Source organism: Lactuca saligna, chromosome 5, assembly GCF_052625555.1.
Source record: "Lactuca saligna cultivar CGN05327 chromosome 5, ASM5262555v1, whole genome shotgun sequence".
NCBI classification, from domain to species: Eukaryota; Viridiplantae; Streptophyta; class Magnoliopsida; order Asterales; family Asteraceae; genus Lactuca; species Lactuca saligna.
This window is the reverse complement of record NC_136421.1, coordinates 274441616-274450580: the sequence shown is the minus strand read 5'-3', so window position 1 is coordinate 274450580 and position 8965 is coordinate 274441616.

The window sequence follows — 8965 nt, the reverse complement described above, 5'->3', positions numbered from 1 at the left end:
TGTGTTTGAGCAGTTGCCTTTATTTCAGGTTCTTGAATTGATTTCCTAACTGGAGAATCATGAGGCCTCTTGGTTGGCTTCTTAGTTCGCTTGAGAATACTAGTCTTTGAAGGAATAACTTCTTTAGCAATTTCTTCCACCATAGGTTGTGGTCTCTCAGTCTGCTTCATCTTCTTTGGTACTTTGGCAGCTTTAGAAGAACCCATGGTCCCTTTTCATAGAAGAACACCAACAAAAACATTGGCATCAATGGATGCTAAGTACGGAACAAGAATTGGGTTTTTTGGATCAATACGCCTCAGCATTGCATCTCGAATTCGAGAAACATTTGAAAAAAATATATGGATCATCAACAACAAGTCTTGGAGTAGCCAATGTTGAAAACTCAGTAGTTTTGACATCTGAAGAAACCAAAATCCCTTCTTGTTCAGACACCTCCTTGAGAGTCAAAATCCCGTATCGAGAACATGAAACACCATTTTTTAGATTGGTGTGAGTAATTGCTGAGCCAAATTCCTCCCATATTGTGTGGCATAATCAACATTCAAATCATAGTTATGCCAGCAAGCATAGTATAAACTTCATATTTTGCTTTGTCTAACCCTGAGTTGCGACCAGTTAAGCATCGCAATACGATACCAAAAAGAAAACTCCATACATAAGGGAGATTCGATCTTCTAAATAGACTTATTATAGTCAGCACCGATTGATGCTCCATTTCGTTGAACATGTGAAGAACTTGTTCATTAGTGACTTCATAAAAAGTACTTGAAACATGCATCTTCATGATTTGGGCACATTCCTTTTGTGTAAGCTTTCTTATCTTGTTGTTTGTTAATTGAAATGTAACCACCTCTGTGGTTTTGTTGAATATTGTTATGGAACCACCAAGCGATAGCCAAGTCATCGGAACTGCAAACGATGATGATAACATTATGGAAGGAACTAAGTGATTTAGGGCTATAATCAACATCTGTAATTGTTCTGCATATTGATCAACTGTTGGCATATTGTTCAACTGTTGGCAGTAAACGAAGTTTCATGTTCTGAATCTTCATCAGGGGTTGTGAAATTTCTTCTTCATTGGTGATGTTTGTGGGATCAACATTGGTGTTAAGAGTTGTCATTGTTGTGATTGCAAGGAATGTTGAAGACAATGAATAATTGATGATATTGGGAAATTTCTTCTAAGTGCATACAGTTTCAAAATAATATGACCAATTTCCTTTTATAATCTATGGATTATTTGAATTTGAACCAGTAACCAATAAGATATTGCCACGTATTGCATTGGTTATTTACTCGTCACCGTAAAAATCACCATATCATAAAAGTGATTATCTTGTTTTCCTAAAATCCCATGAAGATTCTAAACCGTCATGCCCGTTGGATATTTCGTTATTCCTAGATAAGATCCGCCACATATTTCGAACTATAAGCAAGGACATCTTGTTGTTTTGACACCAAAAGAACATCATTCCTTTGCATTGAGGTAAGGCTCATTCGCTTTTCGGATTTGAAAGCAAAATCACATGCCAGACTTTGCGAAATCTAGGTTTCGAGTTGGTATTACCAAAACCTCAAGGATTCCAGTGAAATTGTGTGCCAAAGAATGAGTGAGATGAAAATTACAAAAAAATATATGTGGGAATTATGATATCAAATTACATTTCATAGGAAAGCAGTTGGATCCCAGGCAAAGGTCACTTCATTCCACATTAAGAGAAATGACGAACTGCTTGTGTGGTTCCCCATGAAATACAATCGAATACTCATTGATGAGCATATAAGGGCTTCTTTTCCGTTGGTTTCGAAAGGTAGGCTCATTTTTGCTCAATATCACAACTTAACATAAGTGTGATTCAATTGATCAAAATTACTTGGATGACAAGTGTAGTCAAGAGCAAGTATGGTTGGATATTATTTAGAGTAACAAGAAATCAGAAAGATATTCAGACGAAAATCACATTCCAAAAAGAATTGGTACTGGATTTTGTTGGGCAAAAATGTTATGGTTTTAGAACATTTCATCAAGATCACGCATGTCGAATGTAATATGATGTTGAATATCGAAAAGGTACTGAAACAAGTCTTTCATTATAATCTTGAACAAAATTTTCACCGTCAATTCCTTGATTAGTTGAGGTTTGTGGGTTTCACCATCATCATGCAAAAATGACTCAGGATCATAAACACAAGAGAGTGGCAATATCTTCATCCCGGCAGGTTTCGGCCACAGATGTCGAGGATATGCAGTGAAGTGTGTGATTATGATAGAAATTTTGGTGAAAAAGATTGTGAGTAAGAACTCATTGTACCTCTACAAAATATACAAACATTGTAGAAATGTCTTTACTCAATCTGAGAAGAGAAAGGTAGATCTTCGACCTATGTGAATATAGCCTAATTGGGAAGGAACACTCATAGTGAGAGTTCCATTAAGGCTTCAAACACATAAAGTCTATGAGGCTTGAGGTCAACAGACAATAGTATGCTTCTAAGGACGATAAAATAGCATAATAATTCAAAAGAATACCCGTCCCTTAGATAGATATGATCGTCGAGCATGCACCTCAACAGTGCATTGTAATAATGAGACACGAAAAGTTAAGCAAAACATGATATAATAACAAAAAAATCTTTTTGAGTTTTCATTTTTGAAAATCAAATGACAAAAATAAGATAATATTTTTGAATTTTTGTTTTTGGAAAACAAATACAAAAATAAGAAAATCTCTTTGGATTTTTGAATTTTGAAACGAAATAAACAAAAATAAACTTGTAAAATTTTACCAAGTGACGTTCCATGTAGTAAGTAGCAACTCCCAAAGATATTGTACATTGAACAACTTTCTCCCCCAAAATAAGAATTATGTTTAGAACGATTTAGAGGGAATGCGAATACGAATGCTGAACGTGGACAATAACCTCTGAATGATTCAGAAAAACACCAATCAAAGCGACACCTTTTCAATCAAGACGAACCTAGAACTAAACCTGATTCGATCATCCCCAAACCATTCACAATCCTTAAAAATGACTTCTTATCTAAAGGTTTTGTAAAAAATTTGCAAGTTGATCCGTTGTGCTCACAAAATGGACCTCAATATTCCTTTCTTCTACATGGTCTTTTATGAAGTGATAGCGAAGAGCAATGTGTTTGGTTTACATATTTTAGATTGGATTATGGCAGATGCAAATGGTACTTTGCGAGTCACATTACAAACGAATTTTCTTCATATTGATTGCATAATCTCACAATTGACTTTGTATCCAAATAATTTGAGATGTGTAAGCTGCAATAGCCACATACTTTGCTTCTGCAGTCGAAATCGAAACACACGTTTTTCTCTTTGATTGCCATCTTAGTAATTTTCCATCCAACAATTGACATCCTCCTTGTATAAAGAATCTTGTTTTCGATGGATACCATAGGTCTAACAAAATTGTTCCTTTTAGATAGGGAAAAATGTTCTTTACAGCATTGAGATGGGGTTCTCCTAGGTTCGATTGGTACCTAGCGCAGTTACACACGACAAACATGTTATCAGGTCGACTTGCATTTAGGTACAAAAACAAACCTATCATGCTTTGATATGACTTTAAGTCCACAGCTAGCTTGTCCAATGAAGGGTTCAAGCGAGTTCCAACTGCCATAGATACATTCACTTTAGTGTTATTTGTCATCCTGAATCTTTCAAGCAGGTTGCGTGTATTTTTTCCTGATTAATAAAGATGCCATCCCTGCTTTGACGAATATGTAAACCCAAAAAAATAATATTTTTTCCTATCATGCTCATTTTGAACTGGCTTTTCATTAGCTCCTCAAATTCCTTAGATAACAGAGCGTCAGTTGAACAAAAAATTATATCATCGACATTAATTTGAACAAGCATTAGGTGATCCCCATCTTTCATTCGAAATAATGTTGGATTAACTGATCCTTGTTTAAATTTTGAAATTTACAAAAAATTGGTCAAAGTTGCATACCAGGCACGAGGTGCTTGTTTCAACCGATAGACCACCTTATCTAAAACATAACAGTAATTAGGAAACTTATCATTAACGAAACCATGTAGTTGTTTGACAAAGACCGTTTCCTCCAAAACTCTGTTGAGGAATGCACACTTGACTTCCATTTTATACACATCAAAATCTTTATGCGCTGAAAAAGTAAGAAAAATTCGAATAGCCTTGATTCTTGCGATAAGGGAAAATGTTTCCTCATAATCGACTCCTTCTTGTTGAGAGTAACCTTTACCGACTAATCTTGACTTATTTCGAATCACATTTCCTTCTTTATCAGTTTTATTTTTGAAAATTCATTTTAAACCAATTATCAGAACATCCTTTGGTTTAGGAATTAACCTCCAAACTTTGTCTCGTTCAAATCCAGCCAGTTCAGATTGCATTGCAACAACCCAATCAAAGTGTTCTAATGCAACCTTTACTGTTTTTGGTTCAAGTTTTGAAACGAACACGTTAAACATACAATATTCCTGATGAACATTAAGCACTTCATCTTTGCTTGAATTTGTGCATGTGTCAATACCCCAACATGTGGATCACCAAGAACCTGTTCCTTTGGATGATTACGTGTCCATATTGCATTGGTGGATATACAGGATCAAAATCTAAAGGTGCATCTTCGAATACATCATCCGCTTCTGAGCCTTCTCCTGCATTCGAAAGATTGTCAGTGACACCGTGAAACTCATTATTTTGATAATTTAGATTATCAAGATTCAATCCACTTGGCTCCCCCTCAACCAATGGATTTGAGTTCTGATGCTCCCGCTCAACATCAGCATGGTCTAGCAAATGCTCCCCCTCAACTTGATTTGTAGTTCACATATGCTCCCCCTCAACATTCGAATCTTGATTGGAATTATGTAATCTCGAACTCAAGTTCCCCCCCCCCCCCCCCCACCCTCTACTTGATCATCAATCGAAACCAATACTTGTTCAATATTCACTCATTAAGTTGATGTAGAATGTGTGTCAGCTTCATCCCTTGGAACAATCGAATTATCTTAACGATTTGATTCTTTAGGAATATGATTGTCATCTGCATGATTTTTAGCATCAATCGCCCTATCCGGAATTCCAAAAAGCAAGTCATAATCAATATCATAAGAATTCAAGGTTTCAGACTCATCATTTGTTTCAGAAATGATAGGCTTTTATACGAATAACTATTTAAATCGCTTGACATAATAGTCATCGAAACTAAGATTGAAAGTTTCTTCAATATTTCGTGTTCGTTTGTTCAACACTCTATAGGCAACATAATATTGTGAATATCCCAGGAAAATTTATTTATCAATTTTCGACTAAAATTTAGAAATATTGTCCTTGAGATTCATTATAGAACATTTGTACCCAAAAAATGAAAGAATTTAACATCAGGATTTCTTTTGTTAATGATCTCATAAGTTGTGATGTTGAAACAAAGATGAATAAAAGAGAGATTTTGAGTGAAACAAGTTGTCGAAACAGCTTCTGCCCAAAGATATGGAGGCAAATTCGCATATGTAAGCATGGTTCATACAACCTCGCATAGAGAATGATTCCTCCTTTCGACAACACCATTTAGTTATGGTGTGTAAGCAAATGAGAAGACTCACCTCAGGTGATGAACAACCCTTATAAATGTTGCTGTTGCGCACCGACCTCTATCTCTGAGCTAAACCCTTAATTTACCCAATTAGGAACTAAGTCCAAACTCTCATTCATTAGGTATAAAGGTAGCCCACTAACTAGCCCATCAATAATCTAAACCCATTGGGCCCACCAAGGCCTAATAATAAATGGACTCTCTCGAGGCCTAATTCTCAAATCTAAATGGCAAGCCCACTCAAGGGCCCAAAGCACACACACACACACACAAGGCTCAAAACAAGACTTAGCCCAAAAGTCCACAGTGAGGTTATGCGGGGCGTACCTCCCTTGGTACGCTCGACGTACTCACGAATTCAGATTGGCCATCGGGGACACTTGGTTAGTACGCGGGGCATACTAGAATTACGCTCAACGTACGTACAGGATTGGTATCTCTACTCCCTTGGTCTTAATCCGTTAGGACCATAGCTATACTCTTAGATCCGGTCTCCATAAAGGCTTACACAAAAAAGCTCGTAACTTTAAGCCTTTGTGTGGCAGATCAAGTCCCAAACAAAAAAATTCTCACTCTTTACTCCTAAAAATGCTCATATCATATGCATGAGGGGGTTCCAACGTCCAAGGCCTCATTTTTGTGAATCCTCTCCACTAGGAACACTTAAAGGGACATATTTAGGCTCTGTAGGTCAACAACTCATAAAGTTTCAAGCTTTGGGACCAAAAACCCTAAAATGGACCCAAAACAAAACTAGCACAACAATAAGCAAGTTTCAAACTTGATACCTCTGGAAGATGCACCAACAAGAGAAGAACATAGATCCAAAAGCTATATGCTTAAGCTATTCTCTTTCAAAGCTCCTTATTCTTCAAAAGCCAAACATAACAAGTCATCACCCCACTAAAGCCACCAAGATTCAAACTTTATGCTTTCTGGAGCTAGATGAACATGATTAGGGCTTGGATCCACAAGCTCCAAGCCAAGCAATGCTTCCTCAAGGAACTCCTTCTTCCACAAAATGCACCAAAAACTCACTAAATCACCAAAATTCTCAAGAATCACTCAAATGGAGGCTTAAGGTCGATTTCTAGGGTTTAGAGGGATGGCGGCTGAAGATATTAGGGTTAGGTTATAAGATAAGGAGCTTAAATAGGGTCCAAGACCCTAAAATAGGGTTCAGGTCTGATTGGCATATGCCCAACGTACATATGGTACGCCCAGCGTACTTCGAAGAACATTCGAGACCACCCCTGGTGAGTACGCCCAACTTACTCCAAAGTACGCCCATCGTACCTCCTTCTTCACTAGTACGCCCAACGTACGCTTTGTGTACGCCTAGCGTACTCGGCTAAGCCTGCAACCACAAAACTTATGATGGCCATAACTTCGTCGTTATAAATCCATTTCGACGATCCTTATATCCACGAAAAGTTAACGAGAAGCCCTACATTTCTATCAACTTTATTCCTCCTGAAGCCCACTCGAACTCAGATCCAAAATTCATGAAAAGCCTGAACCAACGCCTTTAACAATACATTTGGGCTCTAAATCACAAACCGAACTCTTTTATCACACAACCTACCTTACCCACATGCCAAAAAGGGCCTAAACCTTTCTCCTTCAAAGCCTCAAAACCTTCTCATACTTGGATTAAGGCCCACAGGCCTTAAATCACAAAACAATCCGGAACAGGATGTTACATTAGCTTTGAGGTTACTTATACTTCTGATGGACCATTCATACTAAGTATGTGAAAGATATATTGACTCATGCCTAGATGGTAGATGTTAAACCTGTTTTAACCACTTTTAATGCCAACACCCACCTTGAAGCATCGCGTACCCTTTTCTAATCCAACCTAATATCACTCATTAGTAAGTGTACTCCGGTACCTAACTATTACTCGTTCAGACTTTCCCTTTGTGGTTAACACCGTTAGTTTGTACTTAGTACTTGAAAGTGCCAACCAAATATCTTTTTATGGTCGTCAAATGAATTCTTCACTATCTTAAGGTTGCATTGAATTTTGGCATTTCTTTCACTCATTCTAAATCCTAAATCGTCGGTCTTAGCTATTTGATGCAAATTGGATTCGATGTGTTGATACACGTCGTCCACATATAGCTACTTGATATTTATTGGTGACAATCTCGTCTCATTGAGTGCTAAAAAGCAAGCTACAGCCGTACGTATGTCTAGCAACGAATCAAAATATTTGGCAAACCCGACCGCCAAACATGTTGAGGTTTCTTATGTACGTGATCTACGTATCCTACCTTCTGACAAGCCAACTCTCATATGTGATAACAAAAGTGTCATTTTCATCTCTCAAAACACGCAAAGCATATTGATAGTGACTATTATTTTGTGTGTGAACTTGTCTCCTCCAGTGTAATGACAATTCTCCTGAAATCTTTACAAAAGGCCTGCATCGTTGCTTGTTGATAAGTTTCTGTTCGAAACTTTGGGGTTGGTGTCAACCCCACATAAATTTTCTTGTATTAGTTATATATACGAAAATTATTTCCTCGTCTATTCAATTCAAGGGGTTACAAATCACTACACTCACTATCACGATTAATATAAAAGAGATAAATTATAATATTTCAGAAAAGAAAATGTGATATGCTCGTTTAAGCACTATAAATTTTTACGTTTTTTTATCGGTAACATGAACATAAAAACCAACTCATCATGGGCAACTATGCACATATAAATATCATAATTATTATCAAAAGCAAAATAATTTTACATTTCTCCCCATCGTATCTTGTAAGTTTAAATAAGTAATATCTAACATCAAAAAGTTGTATGGGAGTTTGAAAAAGATTGAGAGAATAAAAAACAAAAGCAAAGTTAGGTCATTTTGGTGGGGGCCCTTTCTTTGCTCATCTCAAAACTAAAGAAATGCTTTTAAGGTGTGTTCGGGTGTGAGATTCAAGATAATTTATGTTAACTTTAAGAAAAAGGAAAAGGAAAAGGAAAATTGAAAATATATCTTATTAATATTGTTTGTTTAGCAATTTTTTCTTTTATTGGCATTAAATAATTTTGTATCGACAGTCATGATCTACTTCGTCACATGGCTATTTAAAACAAAAATCAAGAATAAAAGTTTAGGCCTATAGGGTAGGTAAAGAAAAAATCAAGACAAAAATTCACAAATGGTCCTAATATTTTTTTAAAAAAATTCTATTTTTCTTTATGAAACATTTTTTGTGTTTATAGTTTTTTTTTAGCAAACCTTGTACACAGATAATTGTTAATAATTCATATAGTTATAATTTCGTTCCATTATTAGTCTTTTTGATTAACTTTCATGTGAAATTATCAAGGGAAAATGAC